We start from the raw sequence: 21,977 nt of genomic DNA, 5'->3' as shown, positions 1-21,977 counted from the left end.
TGTATTCAGAATCAATAGGTCCAGTATTGGCCTCCAGGCCTTGTCCTTTCTGGGTACCAAGAACAGTCTTGAGTAAAATCCTTGCCCCCACTCTTGCTCTGGCACTTGTTGAATGGCCCTCATGCCCATGAGGGATGAGACTTGATTTTGTGTCTCTGTCCATTGATTTTTTGGCAGATCTGGCCAGCCGTTTGCCTTTGGCAGGGTATGCAAATGGAACTTGTAGCCTTGTGACACGATATTTAGGACCCACTTGTCCTGGGTTATAATGTGCCAATTCTGAGAATAAAGTGCTAATTTTCCCTCTAAGGGTGCTGCCAGGAAATAAGTGCTTGGTGCAGGCAGGGAGAAGTCATTGGGATTGTTTCCTGTAAGGTTGTGATTTGTCTTCTCCACTTTTGGAGGTAGAAGCACCCCATTGCTTTGACCTGTATGAACCTTGCACCTGGGATCTGCTTCTAGGGCGTCTGGGTCTGCCCCTTTGAAGTCTGTCTGACACAGGAAAGGACCAATTCTTTGTTGGCCAGTGTTTACTAAACCTAGGTGGTTGTACTTTTAAGAAATATTTGACAGTTTGCATAGATTTCGCTTTGTCCTCCATTTTCTTTAACACCTTTTCTGCCCTAACACCAAAGTATCATGCTGCAAAGGTGCATCTAATAATTTAACTTTAACATGATCAGGCAGATTTTGTTCCTTTAACCAAGCATGCCTTCTAATTACAGAAAGTACAGTTTTGTACCGACCATAAATGTAGATGTTCGAGTGTATACACTGCTGCAGTCATTACAATTGGGTTATCCTGCCGTCAGGTGGTTCCCCAGTCGGCCTGAGTTCCAAAGTCTTGGTCCGGCGCCGGTTGCTGTCGCCTCCTCCCTGACGTCAGTGTGACAGGGGTATATAAGATGCAGCCAACACCATTTTCTTCAGTTTTTCTTGCCCCAGATGTCAGGTGCCTCTAAATAGGTAGGCAATTCCAATTGCTAATAAAACATACATAAGAAAAGCAAACCACAACTTACAGCTACCAGCAACTACTCCCCATAGGTAGTAAAGAGTAGAAGACATAGGTACGTACCAGCCAGTAAGAGGGGAAGGAGGGAGAGTAACCTGGACTGCAGCAGTGTATACACTCGAACATCTACATTTATGGTAGGTACAAAACTGTACTATGTTCATCGTGTTACACTGCTGCAGTCATTACACTTGGGTAGAATCCCAAAGCTGAGGTAGGGTGGCTGGTTCTATAAGGCATTAGGGGTGGCTATAAGGCCCTGCAGCACTGCAATGGCGAAACCAGTTCTGGATTTAGAGTATAGAGGCAGATGGTAATGCTTGGTGAAGGTATGTACAGAACTCCCAAGTTGCTGCATTCAAAATATCATTGGTAGGTACTCCCCTGAGGTAGGCAGTTGAAGTGGCTGTTGCCCTGGTGGAGTGAGATCTAATGCTGCTAGGTACAGGTTTTTCATGGTATGTATAGCAGAAATGTATACAATGTCCTATCCATTTTGAAATAGTCTGTTTTGAAATGGCTTTTCCCTGTGCTCCTGCAGCATATGCTACCAATAATTGCTCAGATTTTCTGAAAGCTTTGGTTTTGTCCAAGTAGAAGCGTAACTGCTTGTGAATGTCCAAAGAATGCAGCAGTCTCTCCCCTTAATTCTGTGGCTTAGGATAAAAAGTTGGCAGGTGAATAGTTTGGTTTAGAGCCACACTGGATACCACCTTTGGCATAAACGTAGGGTTAGTTCTTAAAGACACCCTGTCCTGGTGGAAAATGAGGAAAGGTTCCACTGCCATTAGTGCCTGTAATTCTGAAACTCTTCGTGCTGATGTTATTGCCAGGAGCAGAGCAGTTTTCCAAGAGATGTATTTTAATTCTGCTGTGTTAGCTGGCTCAAAAGGAGGTAAAGTTAATTTTTCCAAAACAAAGTTGAGGTCCCAAGTTGGAGTAGGTGCTCTACGGGGCGGTCTTATGTTTTTAGCCCCTCTGAGGTACTGTTTTAACAGAGGATTAGAGAAAATTGGTGGATCCGTGTTGTAATGAGCAGAGATGGCAGAGGCATGGATCTTGATGGATGAGAAGGAGAAGCCTTTGTCCAGCATCTCAGTTATATTGTAGTATCTGAGGAATGTTTGGGACAAGAGGGTCAAGGCTGTGAGCTTGGTTCCAGGCACAGAATCTCTTCCATTTATCCGAATAGGCTTTCCTGGTATTATGCCTTCTGGCCTCCAGAATGACATCCATAACAGCTTTGGAGAGAGGCATTGCTTGCTTGACTAAGGAATCTTCCATGCAACTAGGTTTAAGGCCTTTAGCTGGCTGTGTAGTATTTGATTGTTGTGCTGAGTCAGCAGATGTGGGATTTGAGGCAAAATCCAGGGTGGTTCTTGTGCTAAGCTCCTTAAGATTGGGTACCAGTGCTGGCGTGGCCAGTCTGGTGCAATCAGGATCATCTTTGGCTCTTCTTGCCTGGCATTTATGAGTACCTTTGGCAGTAGAGGTAGTGGTGGGAAAGCGTATACTTGTAGGTTCTCCCAGCTGAATGAGAGGGCATCCACTTTCCATGCTTGTGGATAGTAACTCCTTGTGCAGAATTTTTGTAGCTGGCAGTTTATTGGGGATGCAAACAGATCTATGTCCGAGCTCCACCATTTCTGTGTTATCATTCTGAATATTTGTGGATTCAATTCCCATTCATGGGGATCCATGATGTTTCTGCTTAAGTCGTCTGCCAGTGTGTTTTTCTCTCCTGGCAGGAATTGTGCTTGCAGATGAACTTGAAGGTTTATAGCTGTGTTCCACAAGGTCATGGCTTGTTTGCATAGCGGGTAGGAGTGAGTTCCCCCTTGCTTGTTTATGTACCACATAACTGTGGTATTGTCTGTCTTTAGCAGTAGTTGTCCTGGATGCAGCAGGTCCTTGAAAGCTATAAGGGCATTTTGTACAGCTAGCATCTCTTCTTGATTGATGTGAAGATGCCTTTGTTCTGTGAGCCACGTGCCCTGAATACATTTGCCTGCCATGTGTGCTCCCCAGGCGTAATCTGATGCATCTGTTGTCAGTGTTTGCCTGGCTGTGGGTTGTGTAAAAGGCTGTCCCTTGTTGAAGTGACAAGCTTGAGCCCACCACTGAAACTCCTGTTGAAGGCAAGGGATTAGTGGTATAACTGTTTCCAAACTTTGATAGTGTTGAGATCATACATTCTTTAGGTACCATTATAGTTTCCTCATATGCAGTCTGGCATATGGAATCAGTAGTATGCAGGATGCCATGTAACCCAAGGCCTGCAGAATTTTTCTTGCAGGGAGTTGGGTTTGTGTTGCCATCAATTGAAAGTATTGAGTCAGTTGTCCTTGCTTGTCTGGCATGACATAAGCCATCTGGGCCATTGTGTTCAAGCTGGCACCCAGGAATATAATCTCTCGTGAGGGCACTAGTTTTGATTTATTTTCATTTACTGTGTACCGCAGGCAACTTAACTTTTTTACAAACGCCAGATGCTTTAGAAGAATGTCCTTGCTCTCTGCTTGAATCAGGCAGTCGTCCAAGTACGGAAAAATTTGAATTCCTTTCTGTCTGCAAAATGCAATTACTGGTGCCAGGCACTTTGTGAAGACCCTGGGTGCAGTAGATAAGCCAAAGGGCAGTGCAGAGTATTGGTAGTGCATTGAACCTGCTAAGAATCTGAGGTATCTTCTGCAGTTTTGTCTGACAGGGACTTGCAGGTATGCCTCCTTGAGGTCCAAAGTAACGAGCCAAGCTTTCTTGCCCAGCATGGGAAAAAGCTACTGTAGTGTCAACATTTTGAATTTCGGAACATCCAGGTAAGTGCTTAGAGATGAATGATCCAGAATGGGCCTCCAGGCTTTGTCCTTTCTGGGTACCAGAAAGAGTCTTGAGTAAAATCCTTGTCCTTGCTCCTGTGATGGTACCTTTTGAATAGCTCTCATATCCATGAGTGCTGTAATTTGTTTTTGAGCCACTGCCCATTGATTTGGTGGCAGATTTGGCATTCCTTTAACCTTGGCAGAATGTGAAAGTGGAACCTGTAACCTTGAAATACAATGTTGAGAACCCATTTGTCTTTGGTGATCATTTGCCAATTGCGGTAGAAGAGTGCCAGTTTTCCTCCCAAGGGGGCTGCCAAGGGAGATTTGTTTGGCAGCTGTAATGGGAAGTCATTTGAGCTGCTTTTTATATGGTTGGGGCCTGTCTTCCCCTTCTTTCTGGCCTGATGCAACCCATTGTCGAGGCCTGTAAGGACCTTGTGTTTGACCTCTGCCTCTTGGACGTCTGTATCTTCCCCTTTGAGGTCTGTCTGTAATTGGAAAGGACCAATTCTTAGTTGGCCAGTTTCTGCTAAATCTAGGAGGCTGAACCTGTAAGAAATCCTTCACCATTTGCATAGATTTTGCCTTATCCTCCAGTTTCTTTAATACCTCTTCCGCCTTAACTCCAAATAACACATCCTGCTGCAAAGGTGCATCCAATAATTTTGCTTTAGCATGATCTGGTAACGTATATTCTTTTAGCCAAGCATGTCTTCTAATGACAGAGCCTGTAACTGCAGCTCTGCAGGAGGCCTCTAGAGAATCAAAACCACATTGCAAAGTATGCTTTCCCACTTGTTCAGCTGCATGCAATAAATCCTGCATTTCTTTAAAATTAGGAGGATCTGATTCTGGAAGCATTTTTTGTTTTAACTGAGACAGTAAAACTTGCTGATATTTTAGCATGTGAAACTGGCAATTTAAGGCTCTCATTGCTAAAGTTGCAGATGTATATACTTTCTTTCCCCATCTGTCTAATGCTCTGGAATCTCTGTCAGAGGGAACTGGATTCTTGGCTGATGAGGCCTTAACTCCTTTGGGTCCCTGAGAAATAGTTTCAGGGTCAGCTACAGGGCTTTTATACAGACATTTGGGTGAGTCAGGGACTCTGTAATATCTGTCAGGTTTAACAGGGGCTGGAGGTAAGGAATCAGGATTTAAGCTGGATTCAGTAAACACATCATCCACAATATCTAACACTGGCGGAATAGCAAGGGGTCTGTATTGAGGTAATAAAAGGAAGTCTCTGAGCCTTTTCTTGGATTCTGAGTAATCCTGGCCTTCCCAGTGGAAATGCCCCCTCATGGTATGTAGGTTTCCCCAAAGGAGTAGTCCTCAGGCGGTGAGGCTGATGGAATTGATTCCTCAACATCAGAATCCTCATAAGGGGGTAAAGAATATCCTAGGTCTGAGGATGAGCCAGAAGAGATGGACACCTGGTCGGATGAGTCATAGTCTGCATCCTGTCTAGGCCTTTTATCAGGAGGGGGATGGGACCCCCTGATCAGAGTGATTAGGTCTTCGGACATTTTGAGCATTTGTTTCTTAGGCATGGAGGCCTGTCCTGGAGAATGCTTTATTTGTTTCTTTGATTTTAAAGGAGGCTTAGACTTACCTGAGGGTTTAATGCTTAACTGAGTTGGTCTGAAGACACCCTCTGAAGCTGTGGGTTGCTCAGCTACTCCGGTTCCCTCTGAAAGGTTAGTTTCGGTAGGCTGAATAACTTGTGTGTCCAAAGACCCAGCCATCTCCACGTGGGAGTCAGAGGCGGCCTGTGGTTCTACAGAAGCGGTCGTCAGGGGCTGCGAAGGCACTTGGCGACTGGCCTAGAAGAGGCTTCGTCGTCAGTTTTGGGCCTCGGATGCCTATCCTTGTCTTTGCGCCTTTTCTGTATTCCGGTTGTCGGAAGTTCCGACGCATGGTATAATTGAATTTTCTACCAAAATAATGTCAGGTGAAATCAAACCGACATTTAATAGTGCGCTTGTTAAACCTAGCATAAAAACCGACATCCAGTGACGTCGTGGTCTGGGCCTAGGCATAGGATACAGTAGGAATGGAAATCCTTATGAGGTATTTGCTTCCCACAAGAAATACAGTTATTAACTTTTACTGACATCGGTCTGAGGCAAGAAAAAGTTTCCCCAAAGGGGTACTTAGCTTTGTAGAAGACTTCGGTTCTGGATTAAGAATGAAAATCTCAGGAGACGGCCAACCGGCACTTGCAAACTGCTTTTGCTTCGGGCACCGCGCGGCAAGAAAGACTGAAGAAAATGGTGTCGGATGCATCTTATATACCCCTGTCGCACTGACGTCAGGGAGGAGGCGACAGCAACCGACGCCAGACCAAGACTTTGGAACTCAGGCTGACTGGGGAACCGCCTGACGGCAGGATAACCCAAGTGTAATGACTGCAGCAGTGTAACACGATGAACATCCTGTAATTGAGGCCCTGCAGGAGGCCTCTAAAGAATCAAAACCACATTGCAAAGTATGCTTTCCAACTTGTTCAGCTGCATGCAATATATCCTGCATTTCCTTGTTTACTACACATTCAGAGTTTAACAACATTTTCTGTTTAAGCAATGCCATGACATGTTGCTGATATTTGAGCATATGAAACTGACAGTTTAAGGCCCTTACAGCCAAGGTAGCAGATGTGTAAACATTTTTCCCCCATCTATCCAGTGCCCTAGAATTCCTGTAGGGCTTTTTGCAGCGAAAGCCTTAACACCCTTGGGACCCTGAGAAATAGTTTCTGAGTCGCAGTAGGGATTTTAAAAAGGAATTTATGTGAGTCAGGAACCCTGTAATATCTGTCAGGCTTAACACGAGCTGCAGGTAAGGAGTCAGGGGTAAGGACATACTCCAAAAACACATCGTCTACAATATCTAACACAGGAGGGATGGCTAGTGGCTTGTGTTGAGGTAGTAACAGGAAATCCCTGAGCCTCTTTTTAGACTCTGAAAAATCTTGGCTCTCCCAGTGGAAATGCTCCCTCATGGTATGTAAGGTTTCCTCAGGAGGAGAAGCTGAAGGTATGGATTCTTCAGCATCAGAATCCTCATAGGGGGGAAAAGAATATTCCTGATCAGAAGAGGAATCAGAAGAAATGGAAACATGATCTGAAGATTCATAGTCAGTCTCTTGCCTATGCCTCTTATCTGGAGGGGGATGGGAACCCCTGATCAAGGCAATCAAGTCTTCGGCCATTTTGAGCATCTGTTTTTTGGGCATGGAGGCCTGTCCACGTGGCACTTTTGGTTGCTTCTTTGCCTTTGAAGGTGCTTTAGTCTTTGCCTTTGAAGTCAATTTAATGTATAGATGTTTGGGTCTGAATACACCCTCAGAAGCCGGTGCCTGCTCAGCGGCTCCAGACCCATTTGAAGGATAAGCGTTCGAGGCTCCAATACCTTGAGTTTCCAGCGGCATGGCTGACTCCACGTGGGAGCCAGTAGCGGCCTGCGACTCTAAAGTAGCGGTCGTCAGGGGCTGTGAAAGCACCTCACTGAGAACCAGCGAACCGGTGACTGGCTTAGGAGAAGCTTTGTCGTCGGTTTTGGGCCTTGGCTGTCTTTCTTTTTCTTTGCGTTTTTTGTGAACTCCAGTAGTCGGATGGCTTTCCGACGACATTTCTGGATAATTAAATCTGCATCCAAAGTAGTTTAAAGCAAAATCATACTGACACTTAATAGTGCATTGGTTAAATCTAGCAAAAAAACGACAACCCAGAAAATTATGATCAGGGCCTAGGCAAGGAATACAGTAAGAGTGAAAGTCCTTATGAGGTATTTGCTTCCCACAAGAAATACAATTATTAACTTTTTCTAACATCGGTTCTGGAGCAAGAAAAAAGTTTCCCCAATGGGATACCTAGCTTTATAGAAGACTTCGGATCTGAAATTCGAACTTGAAAATCTCAAGAGTCGGCCGACCGGCACTTGCGAACTGCTTGTGCTTCGGGCACCGCGTGGCAAGAAAGACTGAAGAAAATGGCGCCGGCTGCTTCTTTTATACCACTGACGACCTGATGCCAGGGAAGGGGCGACGACAGCCGATGCAGGACCCAAGACTTTGGAATTCAGGCCGACTGAGGGCAACCTGCCAGCAGGATTACCCAAATGTAATGACTGCAACAGTGAAACACGAAGAGCATCATGTAATTTGAAGTGCCTTTGTAGGTATTTCTATATACAGCAGAGAGAGATGACAAAGGATGTTCCCATATCTACGAGAAGTGGAGACGTGACAGGGGGGTGCATGGAAACATATGCTGGGACTGTGTGGAATTTCATCAATACAAACTGGAACTCAGCACAATTACTGCAAGAAAAGATAGTGGGGGGGCATCTACCTTATCAAAGACTTGCTTCTACTAAGTTGAGGTAGGATGAAAAAATGGATATGTTAAAGCACTAATCTTTTTAGTTACGACAGTCACAAAAAAGCTGTAACCAGAACATAGAAAACTAAAGAAAGATCAGATATAAACAAGGTAATAAAATAATGGAGTAAAAACGAGTCATCAGACTGAAGTAGAATGATATACTGAGGAGGAATGCATGATTAAGAAATAAAGTACTGATGATAACTTAGAGGAAAAAAGGGATTACACTTTATAAAAGTATAAATTAACAATGATTAAGAAAACTCTACTGGGGATATGATTTACTCAGTTGTACCACATAACTGGATACTATAACTCACTCAGTTGTACTGCATAATGGGATATTCCAATAAATACCTGACATTTCTGGCTGTACATTTGTGCTGATTTTATAAACTACAGTTCTTGTACATAGCTGAATTACAAACAAGAATGAGCAGCAGATGATGCTCATGCTGAAAACAGTTAAAATGTTACATTCAGATATAAGAATGCAACACGCATGACAGAATATCATTGAAGCACAACATATTTATTGCAAACACTATTGCAAACACTAGCCTTCTGAAGAACAACATTCTTAGATGTATATGTAGTTTAAAGCTGGATGTAATCTGTAACAGAAGCTAGTAAATAAACTGTTAGTGGACCCATGCATGAGGTCTGTACTGTCTATAATTCTGAACATTAATATATAAATAAAACTTTTGCTCATCAAATAATCTCTGACCACTACTCAAAGAATTTGGTTCAAGTACAGGCATGAAGTATGGGAAGGAACCTTGACTCCACTTCATTCCTATTGAATTACCAATAAACCCTCACTTTCTCAACACTCTGGTTGTCTCTCTGACAGCCTAAGTGATGACTTTCCAACCTTCCTAAGGCAATGCACTAATACTCCTAAACATACTATTTACCAATAAAAAGGAACTCTTCTTAAACTAAGAGACAAAGCCTGGGTACTCTGGCATGCAAATACATACCAACCAAACCATCTAGCACAGCATGAGCTAAGGAACAAAACCGAAAGTCACATAAAACAAGATATAAAAAAAACTACTATACCAATTTACAACAAAAACATCAAAGAAACCCAAAAAATTCTGGTCTGCAATCAAAACAATCCTACAACCTGGTCAAGCATCAACTCCACCCCTCAACACCAAATGACTAAAGTACCATCTCAGGGCAATTTAACAAATACTTCACTGAAAGCATCCTATTTCTAACCAAAAATAACTCCCCCTATACCAATAGTACTCCCAACAGAAAGTGACAGCAATGAAAATACCTTCTCCTTCCACCCAGTCCCCACAACTACCATAAAAGAACTGCTAAAAAAAGTAAAACCCACAACATTAGCAGCCGACAACCTGCCAGCAGAGTATCTCAAGACAGCTGCTGATGCTACTGCTCATCCTGTATCAATTCTCATCAATCCCTCTATGACTGAGCACCAAGTCCCACAGACTTGGAAAACCTCAAACATAATCAATCCCCTTGCACAAGGGTGGTAACTCTACTGAGCTCTGAAATTATAGACCTATTGCCATTTTATCACCACTCTCAAAAATTCTTGAAACATGCATTCGCTCACAAACAATGCACTATCTCTCAACCAAATGCCTCTTAGCCTATTCTCAGCATGGATTTAGACCTAACTATAGTATCTCAACTGCTCTCTTAAGCTTCACCAATACCATCAATCAATACAAGAACGAAGGCAAACTAGTCTCATCTGTCTTTCTGGGTAAGTCCAAAGCTTTTGACACTGTCAAACAGCAGTGGTACAGCGGTAGCGTTATTGCCTCACAGCAAGAGGTTCTCCTGTTCGATTCTCGGCTGGAGTGCCTTCTGTGTGGAGTCTGCATGTCCTCCCCGTGGTCGAGTGGCCTCCAAACGACATGCATGAATGGGCGTGCCTTCGCTGAAGATTGGGTGTCAGGCTGGCAACTCGGCACCATAAAAAAAAAATCTACTGCCAATCATTAGCGGACTGGAGTTCTGCTGTGGCGACCCCTAACTTGGAAAAGACAAAAAGACAAACAACACCCACCACAAACTTCTCTCTATAGTCGTCAAGCTAAACCTTAGCCCCTCTGCTCGAAACTGGTTCCAAAATTAACTAGTAGGTCGTCAACAAGCAGTAATATGGTTATATGAAATCTCCCCTCTACTACCTGTCACACTACAGTCCCAGAAGGTTCCATTCTTGGCCCCCCACTTTTCAATACCTTCACAAATCATCTTAATATAGCTACATCTCTAGCTTCACTTACGAAATACACAGATGATTCTACACTTATATGTGCTGCCCACACTGTACAACAACTTCAAAACTCTACACAAAAGGCCTTCTCTACAATAGAAACATGGCTATCAGACTCACTACTCATATTCAATCCTAATAAGACCAAACTCACGATCTTCCAACCTTCTAGACTCACAATCCCCATCCCCACCTCCCCATTACCTCTTCCAATAATGCACCCATTACACCAGTAACCCAGACAAAGCTTTTAGGCATTGTTGTTGATAATAATTTGCACTTCGACCTTCACATATCTAAAACAATTAAAAAGGTGCACAAGAAACTTGGAAGCCTGTAGAAACATTTGTTAACCAATAACATTAGGCTAGCCATTACAACACATTTCCTCTCTACACCCCTCTATGCCTCACCCATACTCACTAACCTCAAGATAACAGACTTAAGGAAACTGGAAACGTGCAATAAAATTGCAAAACTTGCCAGAGACTCTACCCACAGATCACAACACTGTCAAGCTCTAAAACAACTTTACTGGTTAGAATTTCCTCACCACCTATCCTAAAATCAACTAAGAACAGCTCATAAACTTACACACCACCCGGATAAAATACCAGTTCTCCAAAACATACTAGAGCCATATTCCAATCACAGAGTTTTACGCTCCACCAGTAAGTCTCTATTAAAGGTAACCAAAACTATGAACACTGCAGGTAACTCTATTCTAGTCATGTAGCCAGAATCTGGAATACACTAACTCAAAATATAAGATCCACAACTAATCTTACACACTTTAAAAAGCCACCTAGCTAACAGATGGCTCTGTTCATGCAACAGTCCATGTCAAAAATTACATCTGTCCAATCTTTGCTGACAGAGCATGATGACCCATCAACCCATTGTTCTACTGTACTTTTTCCGACCCATCCTTAATTTCTCCTCACTTCTTTGTTCTCACTGTATCTATATAACAACTTCTTTTGAACATTTTAGCTAGGTATGGTCTATCAGTACTAGTGTCCGAATTTTTATTATACCACAGTTTATATGCTGACATCAGTGAATTGTCCACCTGCTTGATAAATGTTGTAAATTCATTGTATATATGATGAAAAATGATGAAAACTCCTTTGTACCTATCATTGTATACATTTTTATATTAGTTTTCCTTTCAGTCTATTATACCTGTGTTCATAACTTGTATGTGGAGCTTTTCTCCCCGGGCCGCTGCTGAAAATGGTTAATCACCCAGTCAGACTTTCTCGATAAACATATATAAAATAAAATAATAAAAATAAATAAATAATATGTTTTGCCTAAGGTTCACAAAAATTCTGTTACAAGGACTTTTATGAACAAAGCCCTGTTAACTCTCTGGGCTTAACCTCCAGATATAAACAGAGATGCTTTTCTGGGGATTTTTCCTTCTTCATCTGCATTAAGAACTGTCCAAACTCCAACCATTAGAGTTAGTTAGCAGATGCTATACTAATACATTAACAACATTTGGTAGAGAAAGACTTATATTCACCTACGCACCGGGATATTGTTTCTTTTATTGTGCAAAGTAGTTTCTTTGGCTATATTTCTTGTACTGGCAGAGGATGGTATTTGTGCTATTCAGTCACAGGCTGATCTTCTGAGTCTTATCTTTGGTGTACAAGTTTCCAGTTTACTGGAAAAGACAGCAATAGGGAAGGAAAGCATTGCATCAGTGAGACTTTGGAGAAAGTACAGTTGTGTACACTTACCATGAATGTAGATGTTCGAGTGTATTCACTGTTGCAGTCATCAGCTGGGGGTATATCCCTGATGTGGTAGCCCTTGGCCAGCCCAAATAACAGAGTCAATGTTTTTCTGCATCGGCTACTGTCGCTTGCTGACTGACGTCAGGTCGTCAGTGCTATAAAGCTAGGCAGCCGATGCCATTACATCAGTTTTTCTTGCCCTAACCAGTCAGAAGCCCAAGTAAATATGGTAAAGAGGTCCTGGTGGCTAAAAGTCACTGTGAGAAGCTTATGTCTTCCTAAAGAAAGAAGATATAAGGGGCAAAGAGGGAGGGAAACCAGGACTGCAACAGTGAATACACTAGAACATCTACATTTATGGCAAGTGTACACAACTGTACTATGTTCTTCGTGTTTCACTGTTGCAGTCATCACCTGTGGGAGGATTCCCAAAGCGGAGGAGAGGGGTGGTAGGATTAGTCAGAGACCTAGGCATGGGTCAGCAAGCCCTCCAGAACTGCAGAAGCAAAGCCTGCCCTAGCCTTAGAAAATAGAGGTAGGTGGTAATGCTTGGTAAAGGTATGGACAGAAGTCCAGGTGGCAGCTTCCAGGATGTCCCTAATGGGAATTCCTCTGAGGAATGCTGTGGAGTGGAGGCTGCCTTAGTTGAATAGGTTTGAATAGACTTAGGTGGGATTTCCCATGTAATCTGTAGCAGAAATGGATACAGTGTGATATCCATTTGGAAATGGTCTGCTTGGAAATGGGCTTCCCCTCTGCCCCTGGAGCAAAGCTGACAAGTAGTTGGTCTGTTTTCCTGAAGGGCTTAGTACGGTCCAGACAGTATCTGAGCTGTCTGTGCATGTCTACTGAGTGCAAAATTCTTTCCCCCTTATTTTGGGAGTTAGAAAAGAAGGTGGGTATATTTATGGCCTAGTTAAGAGTCACATTTGATACCATCTTTGGCATAAAGGAGGGGTTAGTCCTCAGGGAGACCCTGTCTGCATGGAAAATGATGAAGGGCTCAATGGCCATCCGTGCCTGAAGTTCTGAAACCCTTCTGGCTGAGGTGGTAGCTAGGAGAAAAGCAGTCTTCCAGAAGAGGTATCTTAGTTCTGCTGAAGCAGCAGGTTCGAAGGGTGGTAAGGTTAGTTTTTCCAAAACATAATTCAGATCCCAGGCTGGCGTGGGTAGCCTTCTGGGAGGTCTGATATTAGAAGCTCCTCTGAGGAATTGTTTAATCAAAGGATGGGAAAACAGGGGCTGATCTGTATCAAAATGAGCTGAAATAGCTGAGGCGTGGATTTTAATAGAAGAGAAGGAAGTAGCTCTGTCAGGTAGTCCATGATAAGGGGGATGGAAGGTTGTGAGGTATTGCCCCCTCTGGACTGGCTCCAGGAACAGAATCTGTTCCACTTTTCTGCGTACGATTTTCTGGTGCTGGACCTTCTGGCCTCTGTGATATATGTCTAGGACCCGTTTGCTTAACAGGGGCCCCTTGTTTGCCTTTAGAGTATTAGCCATGCTGATAGTTTGAGAGTCTGCAAGTCTGGGTGCAGTCCCCCCCCCCCACCTAAGTCAAGAGGTCTGAGATCAGGGGAAGCTGCCTGGGAGGCTGTAATGTCAGGCTGTCCAGTAAGGGGTACCAGTGTTGTCTGGGCCAATCTGGAGCAATGAGGATGGCCTTTGGTCTCTCCTCCCTTATTTTGATCAATACATTGCGAAGAAGAAGCAGGGGAGGGAATGTGTACACAAAGAGGGAGTTCCAGTGGGGAAGATCAAGGCATCCACCTTTCAGGCTAGGTGGTGATACTCCCTGGTACAGAATTTTTTCAGCTGATGGTTGAGATACAAAGCAAAGAGATCCACCCCCAGAGTCCCCCACTCCAGAATGATTTGTAAAAAGATTTTTCTGTGGAGCTGCCATTCATGGAGGTCCAGTAAGTTTCTGCTTAAGTGGTCTGCCAGGGTGTTGTTGATCCCTGGAAGGTACTGGGCTATTAGGTGTAATCTCACGGAAGATGTTTACAACCAGAGGTTCATGGCTAGCCTGCACAGAGGGTAAGATTGGGTCCCTCCCTGTTTATGTACCACATTACTGTGGTGGTGTCTGTTTGGATAAGGAGAACCCCTGGCCTTGAAATGGGGTTTGAAGGATGTCAGAGCCTTTTGTACTGCCATCATTTCCTTCTGGCTGATGTGTAAGGGAAGGTGCTGGGCATCCCAAAGACCTTGGTTGCACCTGCCTTCTAGGTGTGCGCCCTAAGCAATGTCTGAGGCGTCGGTGGTAACAGTCTGCCTGGTTGGGCGGAGGGTGAAGGAAAGACCCTTGTTCTTGGCACAAACCCCTGCCCACCAGAGAAACTCAGCCCTGATACAGGGGATCAGAGGGAGGGAGGTCTCTAGAGGTTAAGAGAGCTGACACCAACGGTTCTTTACATACCACTGAAGTTTTCTCATGTGAAGCCTGGCCAGAGGAATTAGAAGGATGCAAAATGGCATGTACCCCAAGGCTTGCAGGAACTTCTTCGCAGTGAGGTCACTTCTGGAAGCCAGCTGGATGAAGTAGAGAGGCAAGGACAGGAAGGCCATTTGGGATGCAGTGTCCAGCAGTGCTCCCAAGAAAATGATCTTCCTGAAGGGTGACTACCTTGATTTCTTCTCGTTGATAGTGTACTCTAAGGAGGTTAGGACGGTTTTGACAAAGAGGAGGTCTTTGAGGAGCTTTTCTTTGCAATCTGTCTGAATGAGGTAGTTGTCCAGATAAGGGTACATTTGTACATTTTTCTGTCTACAAAAGGCTATGACCGGGGCTAAGCATTTGGTGAATATCCTGGGAGCAGTAGATAAGCCAAAGTGTAGCGCAGAGAGCTGAAAGTCTTGTGAGCCTGCTCTGAAGTGAAGGAATTTCCTGCAGGATTGGGGATGTGGAGGTAGGCATCTTTTAGATCTACGGTAACTAACCACGCATTTTTTGTCAGCATGCGCAGCAGCTGCTGCAAAGTTAGCATTTTGAATTTGGGGACCACCAGGGAGGTGTTCAGAATGGATAGAGCCAGGATTGGGCGTCAGGTGCCCTCATTCCCTGGAACAAGGAATAGTCTGGAATAAAAGCCTTTGCCTGTTTGATCTGAGGGGACAGGTTCTACTGCCCCTTGGGATATGAGAGTTTGAACTTGTTTCAATGCCTCTGCCCACTGATTTGGAGGTAAGTCTGGGTACCCTCTTGGAATTGGTAGTTCGTGGAAGGAGAATTTGTATCCCTGAAAAATTATCTTTAAGACCCATTGGTCCTTTGTTACAGAAAGCCAATTTTATTTGCAGAGGGAGTGCCTTCATCCTCGTTTTTGGTGAGTGAAAAGAGGGCAGAAGGGGGAGAGGGAGTCATTGAGAGTTTTTGCCATAGAGGGATGGCTTAGAACTCCCTGCCTTTGGAGCGGAAGTGGTCCACTGTTTAGTTCTCTGCTGTCCCTGGGATGGGAGCCTGAGTGGTCTGTCCCTGCGGGGCTTACCTTGCCCCTGTCTGTTAGGTGCAGGAAAGGACCAGTGTTTTGAGGGAAAATTCCTGCTGAACCTATGAGGTTGTACCTGAAAGAAATCTTTTACTGTTTGCATAGATTTTGCTTTGTCTTCCATTTTTTTAAGCACCTCTTCTGCTTTTACCCCAAACAAGCGGTCCTTCTCAAAGGATGCATCAATTAATTTAGATTTGACATGATCAGGGAGCGGCTGTTCCTTCAACCATGCATGTTTCCTAATGACAGATCCTGACACTGCTGCCCTGCTTGAGGCTTCTAGGGCATCATATCCACAGTGTAACAAGTGTTTGGCCACTTGACAAGTAGAGTGTAGTAAATCTGCTAACTCTTTCAAATTGGTGCAGTCAGGAAAGGTTGAAATCTTTTGCTTTAATTGTTCCAAAGTGTGTTGTAGACATTTTAACGTGGAACTGACAGTTAAGTGCTCTGATAGCTAAGGCTGCAGAGGTGTATACTTTTTTACCCCATCTGTCCAGAGCTCTAGAATAACTGTCAGAAGGAATAGGATTCTTTGCAGAACTAGCCTTAGCTCCTTTTGGTCCCTGTGTAATGACCTCTGGGTCTGCAGCAGGATTTCTGTACAGATATTTGTGAGAATCCACTACTCTGTAATACCTGTCAGGTTTACTGCAAGCAGATGGGAGGGTGTCAGGAGCTAAGCTGGATTCATGGAAGACATCATCCACCACCTCTAAGATAGGAGGGATGGCCAAAGGTCTGTGCTGAGGCAGGTCTAGAAACTCTCAAGTCTTTTCTTAGACTGAGGGAAGTCGTGGGATTTCCATTGGAAATGTTCCCTGAGGGTATGAAGGGCTTCCCCAATGGAAAGATCTTCTGGTGGGGAGGCAGAAGTAATGGATTCCTCTGCATCTGAATCCTCATAAGCATTCAGAGGTTGTTGTTCCTCTTCAAAATCTGAATAATCAGACTCCTCAGAATCCTGTTCTGTCAGTATTTCAAGAGAAGGGTCTCTTTTCCTTTTAGAAGTTGTGGCCTGACTACCCCTGATAAGGGAGATAAGATCTTCTGCCATTTTAAGCATTTGAACTTGGGGTGGTGGAGCAGGAGTAAGATGGTGGGTAGAGGTAGATTTCCTAGGAGTGGCCTTGCTTCTAGGCCTAAGAGCATCCATCAGTCTGAGAGAACTGGTAGGCGGGTGAGAAGACATCATTTGTTTGTCTTGATTCGGTAGTGCAAAAAGCCTCCTCAGAAGCCGGTGCCTGCATCGCGGCTCAAGACCCAACTAAGGCAGAGACAACCAAAGGCTTGGAAGACTAAGAAGATTTCTGCGGCATACTGGACTCTGAAAGGGTCTCTGCAGAGGCCTGTAAAGGTGCCTCACTGAATTCCGGAGAACTGATGACCTGCTTAGCGGTAGATTCATCGGAAGGTGTAGCCTTGTGTGGACTGTCTCTATCTTTATCTTTACATTTTTTCAGAATGTCTACGGATTGTTGGCTGATGGACTCCATTTCAGAATCCGAAGACGGAAGACGAAAATACCTGGCTACAATAAGAGTTCTACGCCGAATGGTTCTCGCGTTAAAGAGGGCACAGGCCCAGCAACAAAAGATGTCGTGGTCTGGGCCTAAACAAATGACACAGTATGAATGGAAGTCTTGGTGTGGGATTTGCTTTCCACAGACGAGACAATTGTTAACTTTTTCGGACATCGGTTAGTGCAAGAAAAAAAGGATCTCCAACGGGGTACTTAGCTTTAGACGTTTTCAGCTGTAATTCAAACTCTGGTAGCGACCGACTGGCACTCTTTCCAACTGCTTCTGCTACGGGCTCCACGGCAAGAAAGACTGACGTAATGGCGTCGGTTGCCTTGCTTTACAGCACTGACGACCTAATGTCAGTCAGCAAGTGGCAGCAGCCCACGCAGAAAAATACTGACTCTGGTATTCGGGTCAGCCAAGGGCTACCACAACAGGGATAATCCACAGGTGATGACTGCAACAGTGAAATACAAAGAACATCTAAAATTACAAATCTACAATGAGCTATTAACTCTAAATTAAAACTAGGAATTAATACTGCTAAAGTCTGCTTGATAAATTTTAGATGGTTGGGGAATATCTGCCCAACAGATAAATATTCTTGTCTGCCCTGCTTCTAATGGCAAGGAACTGTTTCAAATGATTTTTCACCAATGCTTTGTGCAAACAGACAACTGCAGAGATGAGCTACTGGACACTCCCAATTAATAAAAATGAATATTACCTAAAGGCTTCCCTTCATGTAGGTGTGTGTGTGTTAACTTAGAAAGTTTTCATCTCAACTCAGTTACATACACTGAAAAAATGTTAAGGAAGGCAGCATATAATGCTGACTTCTGAATCTTCCCGCAATGTAACTGAGCAACAAGCATCTCTTAATTAAGAAAGAGCCACACAAAATGTGGTTCTATTTTTTACAGTCCTGTGTTTTCAAAGAAAGAGGGGTAATTTGGATATTAGGGGCACTGTATTTTTGCCGTTGTGTGCAGCATTTAAGTGTTACTGCTGGAAACAAGCTGAAATATATTATTAAGGATGGTGCAATTAATTTTATTATAATGGTTTCGACCACTGCATAGCCTTTGAAATAAGCTATGTTACACTGGCAACATTTCTTGCATATGATAAACATTTCTTCTGTCATTACTGGGAGGTGCGTGGGAGGATCATTTCTTTCATGTTTTACTGTTGGAAAATGTTAGAGTAAATTACTGTAGACGGTAATTCCTACATTTTACAGTGAAATGTAGACTGTCCTCAGAGCTGGTGCATGTGTAGTAAAGGGGGAGAAGTGTCTGATGCCTTTAGCTGCTATTGCTTGAATTGGTGTTATGACCACGTACGTATTAAACAATATAATTGTGTTTAAAACTGACATCATTATGATGCAGTTCTACCAACTCTACTCTTACTTTGAAATCAATAGCTGCTCCTGAAAACAGTGAAGTATTTTTAGACTTTAAGTATTATTACCCTAATTTTTAGCAGCTTCAGTAAGGTTTAAAAATAGGAATTACTTGACAGGAGTTAAGCAGAAAACTTCTAAATGTGACAAGTTATAACACAACAATCTATTTTACTTAGCTATTTTACACTGGAGTACACTTCTGATGAGTCACCATTATATTCACTGTTTTCAAGGTCTTAAGAATGGCTCTGTCTGTTGTTGCTGGAACCTGTAGGGTTACCTATCATGCTGACTGGTGAATGACCATTTACTTATTAAAAACTGGAACCCTTCGCTCTTATTCACCTCCACACACCATCATTTACCTTTACTGTCTACCCCACCTCACTTTTAAACTTATTTAATCCTAACTTCAAGAAGTACTCCTGTACTGAATTGCATTTGTAAACAGCTATGAATCTTTAGTTATAACTCACTTATACAGTTGCATGTCGTCAAGTACTTCTTGTGTATGTTATTAAATGTTCAAATAATTTCAATCACTCAACTACATTACTGTATGATTACCTGCATACAAACATGCAAGGGCTGTGGCTGAAATTAGTCCGTAGTGGATCAGCCCACTACCACACTAAATAAACGTCTCATGTTTTATGCAAATAAGATTGGTCAATGATGCCAACTGCTTAGTCCAATGATCAGACCTCAGCGTCTTGTGCAAATTGTTTTCCTTCATGAATGTAAATAGTTACAACTGTTGCACAGTCTGTATTTACAGTAACACCTCAGTGATCTAGGGCATACTACATCTTTCTCTTTTGCTGATGTCCTACTATGCAAAATTCTGAATTAAATGTTCAGGCCTCAGTTAAACACCACTCCAAGCTTACTGTTCATACTGGTCCCACATTATTTTTACTCAGAACTGATTAAGGAAATTCTAATCTTGCCATCAAAAGAAATACAAGTCAAAATTTTCAAAACAAATACAAAGCATAAAACAGTTTTCTAGTATGAGCAATATATAAAGACTGTGCAAGTCTGTTATACTCAGAGAATGTCAGAAAGCTTAGTTTTAGGCAGCAAAGTATGACAATCCATGCACAGCTATCATGATGCAGAATGTGGTATGACCTTAGAAAAGATGATCCTCAATACTTTAGAGTGTCTGTGATTCTAACCCACAGATTCCACAGATCAGTGCAAAATAGGAGGTGGACTTTCACTGGACCTAGGATCATGTCAAATTTTACTTATATGACAAGGATGCTCACCTGAAAATGACCATTTGTTGCTAAGAGTTCTAAAAAGGCAAAAAAGAAGTGTGACTAGATGGCAAAATAAAGTAATATATTTTTAGTGTTGGAAAATGCAGCTGAAAAGTACAGTTTTGTACCTACCATAAATGTAGATGTCCGAACTGGATAGCATCTGCAGTCATAACAGCTGGGTTGTCCTGTCGTCAGGCAGCCCTTCAGTCGGCCGGATTCCAAAGTCCGGGTCCGGCTTCGGCTGATGTCGCACCTCACCCGACGTCATCACTGTTGGTCTTCGGGTATAAAAGCATCAGCCGACGCCATTTTCCTCAGTGTTTCTTGCCCCAGATGCCAGAAGCCCTCTTGGAAGGCTAAAAATTTTTGGATAGAATGCCAATGTTTCCAAAAAGGTATAGGTAAACACAAAAATAAGCATGTATGTACATATATACAAACAAATACACCATAAAGACTCCCCACCAGCTAGCTATTAGGGGGTAAACACCCTAGGAGTACCACAGAGGGGAAGGAGGGAGGGTAATCCTGACTGCAGATGCTATCCAGTTCGGACATCTACATTTATGGTAGGTACAAAACTGTACTATGTCCTTCATGGATGCATCTGCAGTCATAACAGGGTAGAATACCATAGCCAACTAGGGAGGAGGATAAAGGAAGATTATGGTGTGTTTAGGATCCCTTGCAGTACAGCAGTGGCAAACCCTGCTCGGGATCTGGAATATAGAGGCAAATTATAATGCTTGGCAAATGTATGCACGGAGGTCCAAGTAGCCGCCTCAATAATGTCTTTGGTTGCCACTCCTCGTAAGAAGGCTGTGGTAGTGGCTGTTGCCCTTGTAGAATGAGGTCTTATGTTCTGTGGAATTGGTTTTCCATGGAAGGAGTAACAGAATCGAATGCAATTTCCTATCCATTTGGAGATTGTCTGTTTGGAAATAGCTCTTCCTTCCCTTCCTGTTGCATAGGCTACAAAAAGTTGGTCAGTCTTTCTGTTGCTTTTGGTTCTGTCCAAGTAGTAGCGTAGCTGTCTATGTACATCCAAGGTATGCAATATTCTTTACCTCTGTTTTGTGGGTTGGGAAAGAAGGTAGGGAGGTGGATTGCCTGGTTTAAGGACACCCTGGATACCACCTTAGGCATAAAGGTTGGATTAGTCCTCATGGACACTCTATCTTGGTGGAAGATTAGGAAGGGTTGCACTGCCATTAAGGCCTGTAGTTCTGAAACCCTCCTTGCTGAAGTAATTGCCAGTAGGAAAGCAGTTTTCCAAGACAGGTGTTGTAGGTCTGCTGTTGCTGCTGGTTCAAAGGGTGATAGTGTCAACTTTTCTAGTACGAAGTTTAAGTCCCAAGTTGGCAATGGTGGTTTCCTTGGAGGTTTTACATTCTTGATTCCTCTGAGGAACTGTCTGAGCAAAGGGTGTGAAAAAACAGGTGGATCAAAGCTGTATTCTGCTGAAATAGCTGATGCATGTATCTTGATGGAGGAGTAGGACAGGCCTGAATAGAGAAGTTCGGCCAGGTACTCCAGAATATTAGGCATATCTATGTTTGCCACATCCTTTCCTCTTTCAGAACTCCAAGTGACAAACCTTTTCCATTTTCCTGCGTAGTTCCTTCTTGTTGAAGGTCTGCTTCAAGAATAATGTCTTTAACTCTTTGGGAAAGTTCTTGATTAGCTGCTGCTATGTGATGTTCCATGCAGTCAGTTGTAACGTTTTCAGGTTTGGATGTATGGTGCTGTAGTTGTTCTGAGTTAGCATCAAAGGCATCAGGGGTATTGGCCACATATTGTTCCGAGACATGCTCCTCAGCAGTGGGTACCAGTGTTGTCTTGGCCAGTTTGGAGCTATCAGGATTATCCTTGGCTGTTCCTCCTTGATTTTTAGTAATACTTTGTGTATCAAGGGAAAAGGTGGGAATGCATATGCTGTTAGGCCTTTCCAGCTGAAGGAGAGAGAATCCACTTTCCATGCTAATGGGTGGAATGTCCTTGTGCAGAATTTTTGGAGCTGGTGATTGTGGGGT

At 43.4% G+C, this 21,977-nt stretch overlaps 1 protein-coding gene across 1 annotated transcript in view; it reads right to left on the bottom strand.

Moving 5' to 3' along the window:
- TSPAN17 (tetraspanin 17) overlaps positions 1-21,977 on the bottom strand; it is a 1,348,708-nt gene that overhangs the window by 461,745 nt on the left and 864,986 nt on the right. The window lies entirely within an intron of this gene.

The sequence above is a fragment of the Protopterus annectens genome, chromosome 4.part0 (genome assembly GCF_019279795.1).
Source record: "Protopterus annectens isolate FY-2018-M chromosome 4.part0, PAN1.0, whole genome shotgun sequence".
Lineage (NCBI taxonomy): Eukaryota > Metazoa > Chordata > Ceratodontiformes > Protopteridae > Protopterus > Protopterus annectens.
The sequence above is the reverse complement of the archived record's forward strand: the minus strand, read 5'-3'. Positions and strand labels throughout refer to the sequence as shown.